At 44.0% G+C, this 13,677-nt stretch overlaps 1 protein-coding gene and 1 long non-coding RNA gene across 5 annotated transcripts in view; one reads left to right on the top strand and one right to left on the bottom strand.

Moving 5' to 3' along the window:
* Nucleotides 1-13,677, top strand: part of DOK1 (docking protein 1) — a 313,371-nt gene that overhangs the window by 55,232 nt on the left and 244,462 nt on the right. The gene's annotated exons all lie outside the window — the stretch shown is intronic.
* The window catches only part of LOC146863533 (uncharacterized), an 86,593-nt gene continuing 82,935 nt past the window's right edge, over nt 10,020-13,677 (bottom strand). Inside the window, exons 5-6 of one of the 3 annotated variants that reach the window (XR_014978270.1) lie at nt 11,632-11,763; nt 10,020-10,687 (exon numbers count right to left, since the gene is read on the bottom strand). This is a non-coding gene — a long non-coding RNA (uncharacterized LOC146863533). The remainder of the gene's footprint in view (nt 10,688-11,631; nt 11,764-13,677) is intronic. The other 2 variants (XR_014978269.1, XR_014978271.1) reach the window with 2 other exon arrangements.

Genomic DNA, 13,677 nt, shown 5'->3' with positions numbered 1-13,677 from the left:
CCATATGAACAGCGTTTAGCTAGTATATACATGATTCAACACCTCCTTATATTATATAAAAGCCAACACAGTCTGATCCAGGACCCTTACCTGACATATTGACAGAACTACTCACCAACATATGGAGAGGGTCAGGTACTGATTTGATTAAGGAAATACTAGAATCCCGAAACCAATATTTAAATTTCGTATGCCCAGAACACGTTCCAGTTCCCATAATGGGAAGAAAAATGTATCACATAGACAGAACCCGTTACGCGAAGTGCACCCGATCAGAGGTGCCGGCGATAATTTCACACGCGTGTTTGTGTACACGCCTATAACTAAACTGGAATTATTAGAAATGAAGAAAGTAGTACCCAGTCATGACAAAGATCCAGCAGGTTTCCACCGTGAGATAACAGACATGTTACTCATGGGAGAGTATACCTACCCCGATATTATGAAAATACTAAAAGTCCTATTACCCGCAGGTGTTTATGAAAAACTCAAAGAAAAAGAATGGGAGGTAGGAGACCAAAAGATAGATTGGACAGCATTGGAAAACGAAGAAAAGGCCCGAGCTGCAGGAGCAGGGCTTGGGGATAAGACTACAGCACTAGCAGGATTACTAATACAGGTACTGCCACGTTTATTAACTACGAAAAAGGAAGACTGGGGTGCAATCTCAGCCTGTAAACAAAAACCAGATGAAGACACTAGTGATTTCTATTCCCGATTTGAAAAATGTTTTAGTATAAATAGTGGCATAAAAGCCAGTAGTGAGTCATATCCACATCTGTTTGTGACAAAATTAGTTGAAAATTCTCTGCTACAAGTCAAGAATAGAGTATTGAAATTCGAAAGTACCTGGCAAGGTAATACCCCATCACAGATGCTACAGATGTTACAATATCATCACAATAGAATTCGAGAAGAACAAGAACACGAACAAAAACGTATGAAAGATACAAAAATGAAAATGCTTGTTGCACATTCAGTTCCAGCTGATAGTCATCAAAAGGGTGATTCCACAGGTCCTGCAAAAGGGACATGCAACTATTGCAAACAACCAGGTCATTATATACACGATTGTCCAGTCCTGAAACATAATATAGCCACAGGTAGAACACATGAGAGACCACGTCCACCTAGACAGGATCAGAATCAACAACAAATCCCTCAGCAGGCACAACCTAGGTTAGCTCCGCAACAATTAGCTCCGCAGCAGGCAGCTCCACAACAGATCGTAGCACCACCACAAGCGCAGCCTATTGCTGCAACACAAGCAACAACACAACAAATGTATCAGTATGCACAAACAGATTATCCCGATTATCAGCGATACTCATGAGATAGCCTAGAGAGGGAAGTTGGCTTACCCCTTATTGAGGTTCCTGTAGACCAAGAGGGACCTTATGTACATAGTGAACTATTAGGGGAAGACAGAAAGTTTTTACTTGATACAGGGGCAAGCAGAACAACTATAAGACGCAGTGAAGTTCCAGGGGCACCCCTCTCAGGCTCACAGAATATTTCCCTTGGATTCTCAGGAAAACCTATAATTAATGACGTAACACAACCTCTTGCACTCACAGTAGGTCCATTAACACGTACAACAGATTTGTTGCTTACTAAATCATGTCCGGAAAACTTGTTAGGTATAAAAACATTGAAAGCTCTAGGAGCTATAATATGTTGTTCTCCGGAAGGAGTACGACTATTTTTACGTGACTTTAAAGGTCACTACGTATCCAGAGACATGGATCACCGACTGCAGAATTTACCTACACATTTATGGGCACAAGGCCCCACTGATGTTGGTTGCATGAACATTACACCATATCGAGTCACACTGAAAACAGGAATAGTACTACCACGAATGCGACAATATAAGTTACCACCAGATGCTGTAGTGGCTTTACTGCAAATCATTGACGAGCTCATTGCACAAGGAGTGGTTGTCGAAACTGACTCCAATGTATGTAATTCTCCGATAATTCCGATTCTTAAAAGAACGGATCCAAAAGCTCCACCAGTATATCGATTAGTTATTGATCTGCGCGAATTAAATAAATGCATTGTACCACAATACCCTGTGGTCCCAGATATCTCTTCATTACTCACAGCTATTGACTCAGAAGCAACGTTTTTCACTGTAATTGATCTCAAGAATGCTTTCTTTAGTGTCCCAATCGATCCGGAAAGTCAATATTTGTTCGGTTTTAGTTTAAATGGACGAAGTTTTAAATTCACACGCGCACCTCAAGGATTTACAGAGAGCCCCAGCATCTATAGCCAAGCACTGAAACGAGAACTTGACAGTATCCATATGCCAGTTAACACTGCCCTGCTTCAATATGTCGATGATCTGCTGATCACCGCTCGAAGCGAACCTGAATGTGAAAAAGCGTCACTGACGGTTCTGAAATTTCTGGCTGACAAGGGGCACAAGGTGTCCCCTTCTAAGCTGCAATTCTGTGTCCAGCGAGTTGTTTACCTTGGGCACTCGCTGTCCAAGGAGGGAAGGCAGCTTACATCCGATCGCATCCAGTTAATTGCTAACATGCCACCACCCAAGACACAAAAGGAGGTGCGGGCTTTTATAGGCCTCACTTCATACTGTAGGCAGTGGATCCCTCAATATGCATTTCTAGCAAAACCACTCATCCAGTTGACAACACAGGAGGCAGCCACATCGACTGTCCTCCCTTGGACTCCAGAACATACACACGCTTTTGAAAGCTTAAAGAAAGCTTTATGCCAAGCACCTGTCCTAGCAACACCATGTTACAGTAAACAGTTTACACTCTTTGTTACAGAACGCGAAGGTACTGCGTTGTCAGTACTCACTCAGGAACAAGCAGGATCACACAAACCGTGTGCTTATTTCTCTAGTACATTAGATCCAGTAGCTCAGGCACTTCCAGCGTGCCTGAAATCAGTGGCAGCAACAGCTTTAGCAATCAGACAAAGCGATGCCATAGTGTTAGGACACCAACTGACAGTACAAGTACCACATGCAGTAGAGGTTCTCTTGAACCGCACACAAACACAACACTTGACTATAGCGAGACTCACCGGTTACGAACTGACATTATTTCAGCCACATATAGAAATCAGACGTTGTAATACGTTAAATCCTGCCACACTGTTACCAGTGAGCGGAACAGATCCATTGGCACATGATTGTGTCGAAGTCATTACTATCACGACGAAACCCAGACAAGACTTGACAGATATCCCTCTGACAGATCCAGACTTGACATTGTATGTAGATGGGTCATGTATGAGAACAAGTACAGGAGAGTTAGTGGCCGCTTACGCAGTCACAACAGACACTGAAGTCATTGAAACAAATTGTATTAACACTTTGTCAGCCCAAGCAGCAGAGCTCACCGCTCTGACACAAGCCTGTATTCAAGCCATAAATAAAAAAGTCAACATATACACAGATTCACGTTATGCATTCGGAGTCGTCCATGACTTCGGCGTACTGTGGCGAGAGAGAGGTTATTTAACTTCTCACGGTGCCCACATCCAACACGGACCCCTCATTCAAGCCCTATTAGACGCGATTCATCTACCTACTGCAATATCGATTATGAAATGCAAAGCCCACACAAAAGTTATCGATATCATTTCCCAGGGTAATGACCTAGCTGACAGAACAGCTAAACAGACTGCTCAGAATCAGACTCACACAACTGACATGACAAAGACAATAGTTCCGACACTAACACATTGCATGACAGTTAAGGATCCCGCCCTTGATGTAATTGATATACAGACACACGCTACACCAGAAGAAATAAAGAAATGGACTGAATTAGGAGGGATCCAAACAGATCAGGGATGGATGACGAAGGAAAAATCTATATGGTTTCTTCCCGACTCAATGGTCCAAGTCATCATTAACACTATACATAGTCCAGCGCACCTAGGAGAAAAAGCTATGCTAGACAGCATTCAACACATTTGGTTCAACAAACATTTACGAGCCGCAGCTAAACAAAAAGTTCGTACCTGTATGATATGTTGTCAGTTTAATCCAGGTAAAAGCATCCCCGTAGAACAGGGTGGATTCCAAACTCCCGATCATGCTTTTGAAGTCCTCCAGATGGATTATATCCAGATGGAACGATGTCGAGGATTCAAATATGTTCTCGTAGTTGTCTGTGCTCTTTCCCGTTGGACAGAAGCATACCCGGTTTCAGATTACACTGCCCCGACTACTGCCAAACAGTTAGTTCGAGAATTCTTCCCACGGTACGGTTTACCACGTGTTGTCTATTCAGATAACGGCCAGCCGTTCTCATCCGAACTAATGAAACACGTTTCCCTTCTATTAGGCTATCAATGGAAATTACACTGTGTCCGACATCCCGAGGCAGCAGGTCTCGTAGAACGCCATAATCAAACTCTGAAAATTAGATTGTCCAAAATATGTAGAGAAAAAGGAGTCGATTGGATAGTAGCCTTACCAGTTGCGCTCTTTTACATGAGAATGGTAGCACATTCTCGAACAGGGCTATCCCCGTATGAGGTGATCTTCGGTAGACCACCAAATATGTGGGGGACGCCTATACCTCGCAAAATCACTGACGTTGACTGTAATATGCTGACAGATTACCTGGCTTCCTTGATGTCTGCACTACAATCTTGTCGTTCACAGGTATCCGCAGCTTTTCCCGACAATACTGAGGTGAAGCCCCATGACGTAGTTCCTGGTGACCTGGTGCTGGTCAGGAACTTTGACCGGAGGACCCAACTGGATCCTAGGTGGAAGTCACCGAAGTTAGTTTTACTCACCACAAGGACAGCCGTGAAAATCGAAGGAAGAAAAGGGTGGTTGCACTCGAGTCATATCAAGAAATTTTATGGACTACCATCCAATGTAGAGACTCAACCCTGTATTCCCTCACAGACAGACTCAAAGCTCCCCTTGGTTGAGCAATCGAACTCAGAACTATATAAACTAAAATTGAGGTCCAGTAAGTCAGACAATTTGATTGTTTAAGTCCTCTCCAAGGTGAATCGGTTGAATTTGTCTTTGACATGTATCCTCTGGACCGGAATAGAGAAAGAAATAATCAAATGCTGCTCAAGAAGCAAGCGTATTGTAAATCATTTCGTAGTCATTGTACAGTAACATTATTAATTTTGTTTTTTCTAAGTCTTTTGATCATCATTGTCAGCATCCTATTGCACATGTATTACCCTATTCCTAAGCATGCTTATAATATAACTGCAGAACATTCTTTTAGTGAATTACCTCCACATGAATTGTCTTATAGATTTGCGCTGCGCAACAACACATTCATTAGTATGTTACATCATTCCCATCAAACCAGCAATGCCACAAATTGTTGGATATGTGGCCGACTCCCTCCCTATCAGAACTATAAGGGAGTTTTGCCCCTCTTTCCCTATCCGTTTACACACAATGGCTCCTGTGGAGCATGGTTTAGTTTGATTAATACCCTAGATTCAAATTCCGCAGTTTATCAAGACAACTGGGTATGGGGAAACCTGAACTTAGTTTTGCTTAAAGTCTGCTACCCTAACAAGGAGGGACTTCCCAAAAGAACAGGAACTGATCTAGAAAATGAAGTATATGGATTAGGTAATTTTACACTTAACCTTATTATCCTGAACGTTGAATCTGAAGCTACACCAATCTTGCCCGCCATGTCAGTATTCCCAGTAAAAGGGGAATTATGTATCAGAAAGAATGGTTCCATACACATGGGCCATAGTAAATGCACCACTGTAATAAAATTCAGTGATCAAGGCAAGTCTACATTTAGAGCTTCTCGTCATTCCTACTTTATATGTGGCCAGACCGCATATATATGTCTACCTTTAGATTGGGATGGTACCTGTTACATAGCATTCCTTCTACCACCGGTTTTCCTAGCTCCTCCCGATTATCATAGAAATACCCATTTAGTACACAATAGACAGCAGAGAGATCTCCCAATTGTCGATTACACTGAAACAGCATGGGAGAAATACACAGATTTCAATAAAGGTTTCTTTCCCTATATAGGTACAGTCACTAATAGTAAGCTGATACGTAGATTAACCAGAACCCTTGAAGCCGTAGTGAACAAAACTATTTCCGCCTTAGGCAATTTAACAGAAGAGCAGTCTACTATGCGGATTGTTGTGCTCCAAAATCGTCTTGTCCTTGACGTCATCCTGGCCGATAGGGGCGGAGCTTGTAGGGTCATCGGATCAAGTTGCTGCATTTTCATCCCAGAAAATTCACCATCAGTATATAAAGCCATAACTCGCCTTCATAAGATTGTAAGCCAGATACATCAGAGTCCAGGCACCTGGACTTGGTCCGGTTGGTTCTGGGGCGTGTTGTCAGCCTGGGGATTGAGAATCCTATCCTTCCTAGGTATTGGCTTTCTCATACTATTCAGTTGCTGCTTATGTCTACAATGTGGGCCAGCGATTTGTGGTCTGTGTGCCACCTCGTGTATCCCACATCCAAGTAGTCGTTCGAGATCCCGGAAGAAGAAAGAAGAACAAATGATGCTATATGAACAGATCGATGGATTGATGAAGATCGATATCTCCTAAGGGTCCGAAGGGGACAAGGAGGGAATGAGGAAATATGAATTTTGTGATCAGTTATGTCCCCTATCGTAGACCCCAACGGCTCCATGTGCATGCTATAAGTACATGTATGTTCCCTCCTGCTCCAGTTTTGAAGACGCAAATATATGTGTGTCCACCGTCAACATGTCCTCTTTCAGATCCGCCATGAATGGGTCAGATATTCCATTCCTAAGTATGAAAGGCCACCGACTTTATATGGTTTACTTTCCACATTTTACAGATTCAGGCGAGTAGGCCCGAATTCTGTCATCAAGCCTTTTCCTGCCTTCTGCCTCTGAAAGCTCCAGTCTGAGCCCGCATCTGTGACCATGAACTTTGTCTTACTCCCTGCGCGGCTAACAGTGCCTGATCCAGCCTGTCTGCCTGCCAAAAACTGTATTTCACCTTCGAGATTATCTCCTTCGCTCCTCATCCGATGCATTCCTGTCTAGTAGTTTAGGTAAACATTCTTCCAGCTCCTGTGCAAAGGGCCAGGCTTCGCTGCCCTCATGTCAATAATTCATAGCCCCGTTACCATGGAATATTCCTACCCCCTCGCATCTAGTGTAGACACTTAGACGCTTGTACACGCACTAACAGTCAGTATAGTCAGTATAGAATAAGATTCTATCCTAAGAGACCTCTCTTTTTGGATAACACAGTTCTTTAAACATAGGATATTAGATATGATTCGGGATTAGGTTGACATAACCCCAGACTTCTGTCTCCACATGTAGAGCTAAATGTCAAGTCCCCTTCACCCTCTAGTTGCACGTCAATCACACGTCATGCGGCTGCGCGCGCATCTCTGCCAACTATTTCTGCTGACATTGCAGGATTCTCTTCTGGATCCACCCACTTATGACATCATGTTTTATGACGTTTATTAAATTACGCCCTCTATTAGCTACGTATGCACCTTTTATCAGCTGTTACGCCTCTTGCATCTGTTTCACTGTAATGTATTTTCTATAAAACTGCCTATCTGTCAATAATATATGTTCCTTCCTTCCTGAACTTTCGTGGTGATGGAATAGAAGGCCCACAATTCGAATTGTCTTCCTTTGTATAGGAATAAAGCATTTTAAAACCTCTAATACCACGGATTCTGCCTCTTATATTTACTGAGTTATTCTTGATAGACTTTACCGCATAAAAAATAGTACCGGTAACGAAATATTTACCACAAGAGCTGTCACCTATTCTGTCTTCTACTCTGTCAGCTGTCTGCCATGAAAAGGACCCTTTATCCTGAATGTTTACTGTCACTGTCCAGAATTTGCCTTCCTGCTAGGTGGGCACCCTACTCTCCATGGGTGGGCACTGAGTGCCTAGACTCACACTGGTAGCAGCAGGCGCTACTTCCATGCGGAGAGGGCAGTCTCTGAGCTGTTCTCCTTTGAGTGGTTGTAATAGAAAAGCGCTCCCTCTGTGTCAGGCCCAGGTTCCCTCTCTCTTGGGGGCCTCTCTGTGGTGAGGGTTTGGGGGGGGGGGGCTCAGATGTCCTTATTAATGCTCAGTCAGCAGCAGCACATGGGGGCCTGTGGGCTGCTTCCTTCCTGTTTGCTCACACCAGGGTTTGTCTCACCCTCACCCCCCACAAGGCAGGCCCTCCCCCCTCTTGTTCCTCAAAGGTTTGATGCATGAATGAATGAATGAAAGTTGTAACAGCTCTCATCGCGTGAGCTGGCTTGAAAGTACTGGTCCTAGGGTGACCAACCGTCTGTAAAGTTCACGAACCATCCGTAATTTGAATCTCACGTCCATGGTCCGCGAGGATCTATTTTACAGTCGCCTTTTGTCCGTAATTTTGGGCCTTTCAGGGAACATCACTGTTCCCCTGCGAGAAGCCTCAGCTCCCTGCAGGGGCCGCCCCACCCTGCCCTTTGTCATCCTGTATGGGCTGATGATTGCCACATACAGAATGACAAGGGGCCAGTCTGGAGCCTTACTGCATGGGGTGGCTTCCTGCAGCCTCTGTCTAGGGCAGGGCATTCTGTCAGATGGGAGAAATGTACAAAAGATGCCAGAGCTGCTACACGAGAATTCAGTTCATGAAAAGAAGGCGGTGAAACAAGTAAAACAAGCATTGGCGTAGCCAATAGGTCTCGCCTTTGGGGCCTTATCAGTGTTTAGCCATGCAACAGTTGATGTTATTGCACCAAGGATATCGTGCTGGATAACTAAACACTTATAAGGTCACAAAGGCAAGACCTATTGGCTATGCCAATGCTTGTTCAGATAGCGAGCGGCGCTTTGATAGTGCGGCCTGGCAGGCACTGAGCTCTAAGTGATTGAGAATTGTTCGGTGATGTAGCTGAAGAGACATCAAGTAGAACTCAGCACAATCATTTCCGTCTAAATTGAGAGAAGTTCCCTTTGAAATTGTCAGGGAAGCGTTCTTCCGCTTCAGCGCGCACGTGAAGCAGGTGAGCTTCTTGGATCCACACAATGTTGTTCAACCCGTATGGCAAATGGAAGCTGAGAGACAGTGGCGCAGAGAGGAGGTGGGAGGGGGACTGCTCAAGGCTCATGGCGAGGAATACTGATCTGATTGTCCTGCTCCGGTGGTGCTTAATTTGTGCTGGTGGTTGCAGATCTGGGCACCGCACTTATTTTCGGAGGGCCATATTTATTTTTCACAAGCAGACAGTGTCTTAGAGCCGGAGGAGGTAAGGCAGCAACTGAAGAAAAGAGGAAGAGAAAGACCGGAACATCGTGCATAGGATGAACAAGCGGTCTTCAAAAAGGAGACGGAGAGGGCGGAGCAAGTGGGGGCGTGGTGGCAAAAGTGAAAGCAGCTCCAGCGTCCACACGCTTTCTGTGTGCCCCGAGAGATGCGCTGAGCGCATGACGAGACAGGTAAGCCAGATAACGCCCCTGCTCGTAACTGTGCGCGTAACTGCACGCTCGAGGCCACACAGAAAGCGTGTGGTCGGATTTTTGAATGCCCACTCACTACAAGCATTTGCAATGCAATAGGTCTCGCATTTACATGAGTTTGAGCTATTGACATTGCAAATAACAATGCCTTTTATTTTTGTTTTCGTTTTTAAAACATAAATAAAAGGCATTGTTATTTACAATGCCAATAGCTTCAACTCGCGTAAATGCGAGACCTATTGCATTGCAAATGCTTGTTCGTTTAGTAGGGGTTAAAACTACATTAGGATTTTTTTTAAATATATACTTGCTACATTGTGTACTCAAACTACAGACAAATTGAAATGTGCATATCAGATCTGGATAAAAATTAAAGATGCCTTTGAAGATACCACAGTACACCGAACACGAGCCAAGTTGTACATTCAAGAACACGGTTGTCTTTCTACATTATGGCTCAAACACCCAGCACTGCTCACAAAACCAATGACAGTGGCTGCGCCAATAGGAGATTGGCAAAGTAATCATGAGAGAATACAGTATCTATGGTACTTCGGATTTACAAAATGTCCAACTTTAGTATAAGATTCGTCACCATTTGATTTTTACAGTTGTGTGCCCCTCGTCACAACATATGCAAGCTTTGAAATACAGCAAATACCCCCAAAAAGTTTAAATTCATTTCAGCAAGTTGTCTTACTGCAACATATCACAAAACTGGTAGACCACAACATTTCAGCAAAGAGGCTAGGATTGAGGGAGTGGAATGTAAGTGCACAATATGCTCAGTCGCACAGAGAGGGATGATTGTGTTTCAATGTAGCTCCCGCAAGCAGCATACCCGTAGAGGGTCCTGTGGCGCTCTCAGATCCCGATGTCTATCAAGAAGTGGGTCTCTCAGATCTTGAGCGTCACGCATATCAAGAGCTCCTCATGTCTCTTATATCTCTATGGTCAATGAGGTCTCTGGGATCCCGAAGGTCTCGGCCATCTCTGGGATCATGGAGGTCTCGGCCATCTCTAGGATCATGGCGGCCTCGCACCTCTCTACCACCACGAATGTTATGTGATGTTACCAAGCTTTTATAGCGCGCACAGCTACCCGGAAGTGTCCTGGCATGATCTAGCATCTCTTCTTGGGCTGGTACGAAGAGGTGATCGATCCTGTCTTGCATCATCTCCATCTCCAAATGCATTTGGAGCTCTGAGAAAGCTCCCAAAAAAGAAAAGAAAAAAAGACCATTAAATAAAGGAAGACAATTTCTACTTTTACTGGCACAGACAAAGTGAAACCTACCTTTCCTTCCAGACAGAAGATTTAAAATGGCAGGAACTTCCCAAACGGCTGCAACGATGGCCCAACATACAGCTCTTAACGGTCATTAGAAAACTTAATTACCGTTCATAAAGAAAAACAAGCATTGGCATAGCCAATAGGTCTCGCCTTTGGGACCTTATAAGTGTTTAGCCATGCAACACTTGATGTGGTTGCACCAAGGATATTGTGCTGCAAAGCTAAATACTTATAAGGTCCCAAAAGCGAGACCTATTGGCTATGCCAATGCTTGTTTACATTAACCTGGCTGTGCAACTTCCTCCCTCTTCATCTCTTGTTCTTGAGGGACCACCTGACATTTAGACGTCATCTAAAGACTCACTACCTACTTAAGTGCTGTATGATGACTTACAAGGATTCCCTTTTCTGTGCTAAGAAGGCGATTGTGGCAAACAGAGCACTTGAAGAAATGCCCTTAAAACTGCTTCCCATAATTGGGAAACATTAATATGAGGATGTAACACTAAAGATGTGCGGGAGCCTTCTAAATAGAGCGGCCAGTGGCAGTCAGAGGCATTGGAAGAGGTTGAGGTTGCCAACAAGCTGATGGTGCAGCGAATAAGCACAACGGGGAACAACAGTGGTGTAGAAGAGTCGTTTCCACTTGTCTAGATTGAACCAGAACTTTTTCAATTGGGCTGATTTGTTGAGGGCAGCTTGAAGACGTATGTTATTATTGATTCTGAATACAACATTCCATTTGGGTTCAGCAACTAACTTATTGGGGTGTAAAAAGTGTTCGTGTCAGATTAAATCTTAATGTAGGATTGCTCTGGTCTGCCTTGAGTAAATTCTGATCACTCTAGAAAATTGTGGCTTACCAAGATCTTGTTGAAGCAGCGGTACTCCATGGAGGTGAGATGCTCCGCCAGCTCGGAGGACTCCGGGTGATCAAACAGCAGAGACATCTTACGCTTCTCTGGGTCACCTGGCGCTTCCACTCATACGAAGGGCTAGAGAAGTAAAGGGTAAAGAGTCTGTTGATACACATGCAAAGTGCGGCTCTTTACTTCCATCATGTGCAAACACAAGGACGTAAATGTAAACAAGTGTTGTGCACAGAGAGGCCTTACACTGACCCTTCCACAAATCACTCATTCCTGCATTGCTTTATTTTATCCCTTCTCAAAGGTTAAACTCTCATATGACCTGTGACAAACTCAGAGACATACACAGAGCAAGTCCACATAGATACAACATCTACACACATATAAAACAAGTAACAATCATCCAAAGTAAAGCATAGATACTTGATAAAGTGACCAGAGATAGTATCTACTAAAGATTCACTGGCTTGAGTGTACAGACATGGCTGCTTGCACGAACATGCAAAGATAGCTGTAGAACCGTATATACACTGACAAATATATACAGGCAAAGTCCTGCGCTATTGCCTTATCAGAGTCCCATGCAGAAAGGTACACCGCTAAAGATAAAACTGGAGCGAGACACACAGAAAAAACATACAGGCATACAACCTAGCAAACGGAAAATTACATACACACAAACACACATCAAATGAGAGAAATTACCACAAATGTAGACAACACACAAAGAGACATACAACCACACACTAGGGGCCTCATGTAGGTAGCATACCAGTTACCACTTCTAAAATACCGAACGATACCGAATCGGTATTTTAGAAGTGGTAACTCGTATGTAGGTAATGAGTCGGTATTTTTTACCGATTCGTTACTATTCGGTAATTACCGAATCGGTATTTACCGATTCGGTAATGAGGCATACCTTCCCATTGATGGGAAGGTATGCCTCATTACCGAATCGGTAAATACCGATTCGGTAATGGGGGGAACACATACAAGGGTGGCAGGGTGTCACATTGACACCCTGTTGCACCCCTGATTCGGCCATGTGTGCACATGTGGCACACATACATGCCCTAAGGGCATGTATGTCTGCCACATTGCACACTGCTACGCGCGTAAAAATGCATTAACACATACATTAATTATTTACCACCAACTATAAGTTGGTGGTAAATACCGACTCTTAAACACACACACACACTCCCCCTACATCTCGATTTTGGTTTCGGAATTTACCGAATCGGTAAAATTACCGATTCGGAAAAGTTACCGATTCGGTAACATTACCGATTCGGTATTATTACCGATTCGGTAATTTTACCGATTCGGTAAATTCCGAAACCAAAATTCGTCCCCCTACATAACAATAGCCAAAATACCGGTCGGTAACGGTATAATTACCGAAAATCGGCCGTTACCGACCGGTATTTGGCTACCTACATGAGGCCCTAGATGCGGGAAGAAAGAAAACAGCAGAACAGCTCAAACTTAAAAGCACAAACAGGCACAAACACACACCTGCACAAATAAACCAAAAGAGTGAAGCATTGACAAGCACACCTGAACACTACAAGCATGAAAACACAACCAGAGAAAGATACCCACATATTAGGAAACTCAAAGGGCCAGGTATAGAACCGTGCAGACTGATAAGGATCCGCACCAATGAACAGCAACATAACAAAACAAGCAAACACCAACACTGACTCCTATGGACCTCAGCACACAGCCAAGGACGATGAAAAACACAGATACTGTGCTGAGCACACCACACATCTGGATAAAAACCGACCCACTGACGCCACCTCAACGCACAGCAGCCACAAAAAGTGTCCAAAGCCAATTACCAGCCAAGGCTTGAAACATAAGAGACAGATACTGGTGAAAGAAACATGTGTTTATTAGAAAAGATGAGAAGAGAAACCCGAAAGGCAGTCAGTCCTGGCAACACCACCAGTCACCCAGTATATGAGCAAGAAGACATCTTACACATGAATACAGCAGGAACCAGCGCGGGCGTGCAGAGAGATCCCCGAT

This window comes from Triturus cristatus, chromosome 2_2, assembly GCF_964204655.1.
Source record: "Triturus cristatus chromosome 2_2, aTriCri1.1, whole genome shotgun sequence".
Lineage (NCBI taxonomy): Eukaryota > Metazoa > Chordata > Amphibia > Caudata > Salamandridae > Triturus > Triturus cristatus.
This window is presented reverse-complemented; position numbering and strand designations above follow the sequence as displayed.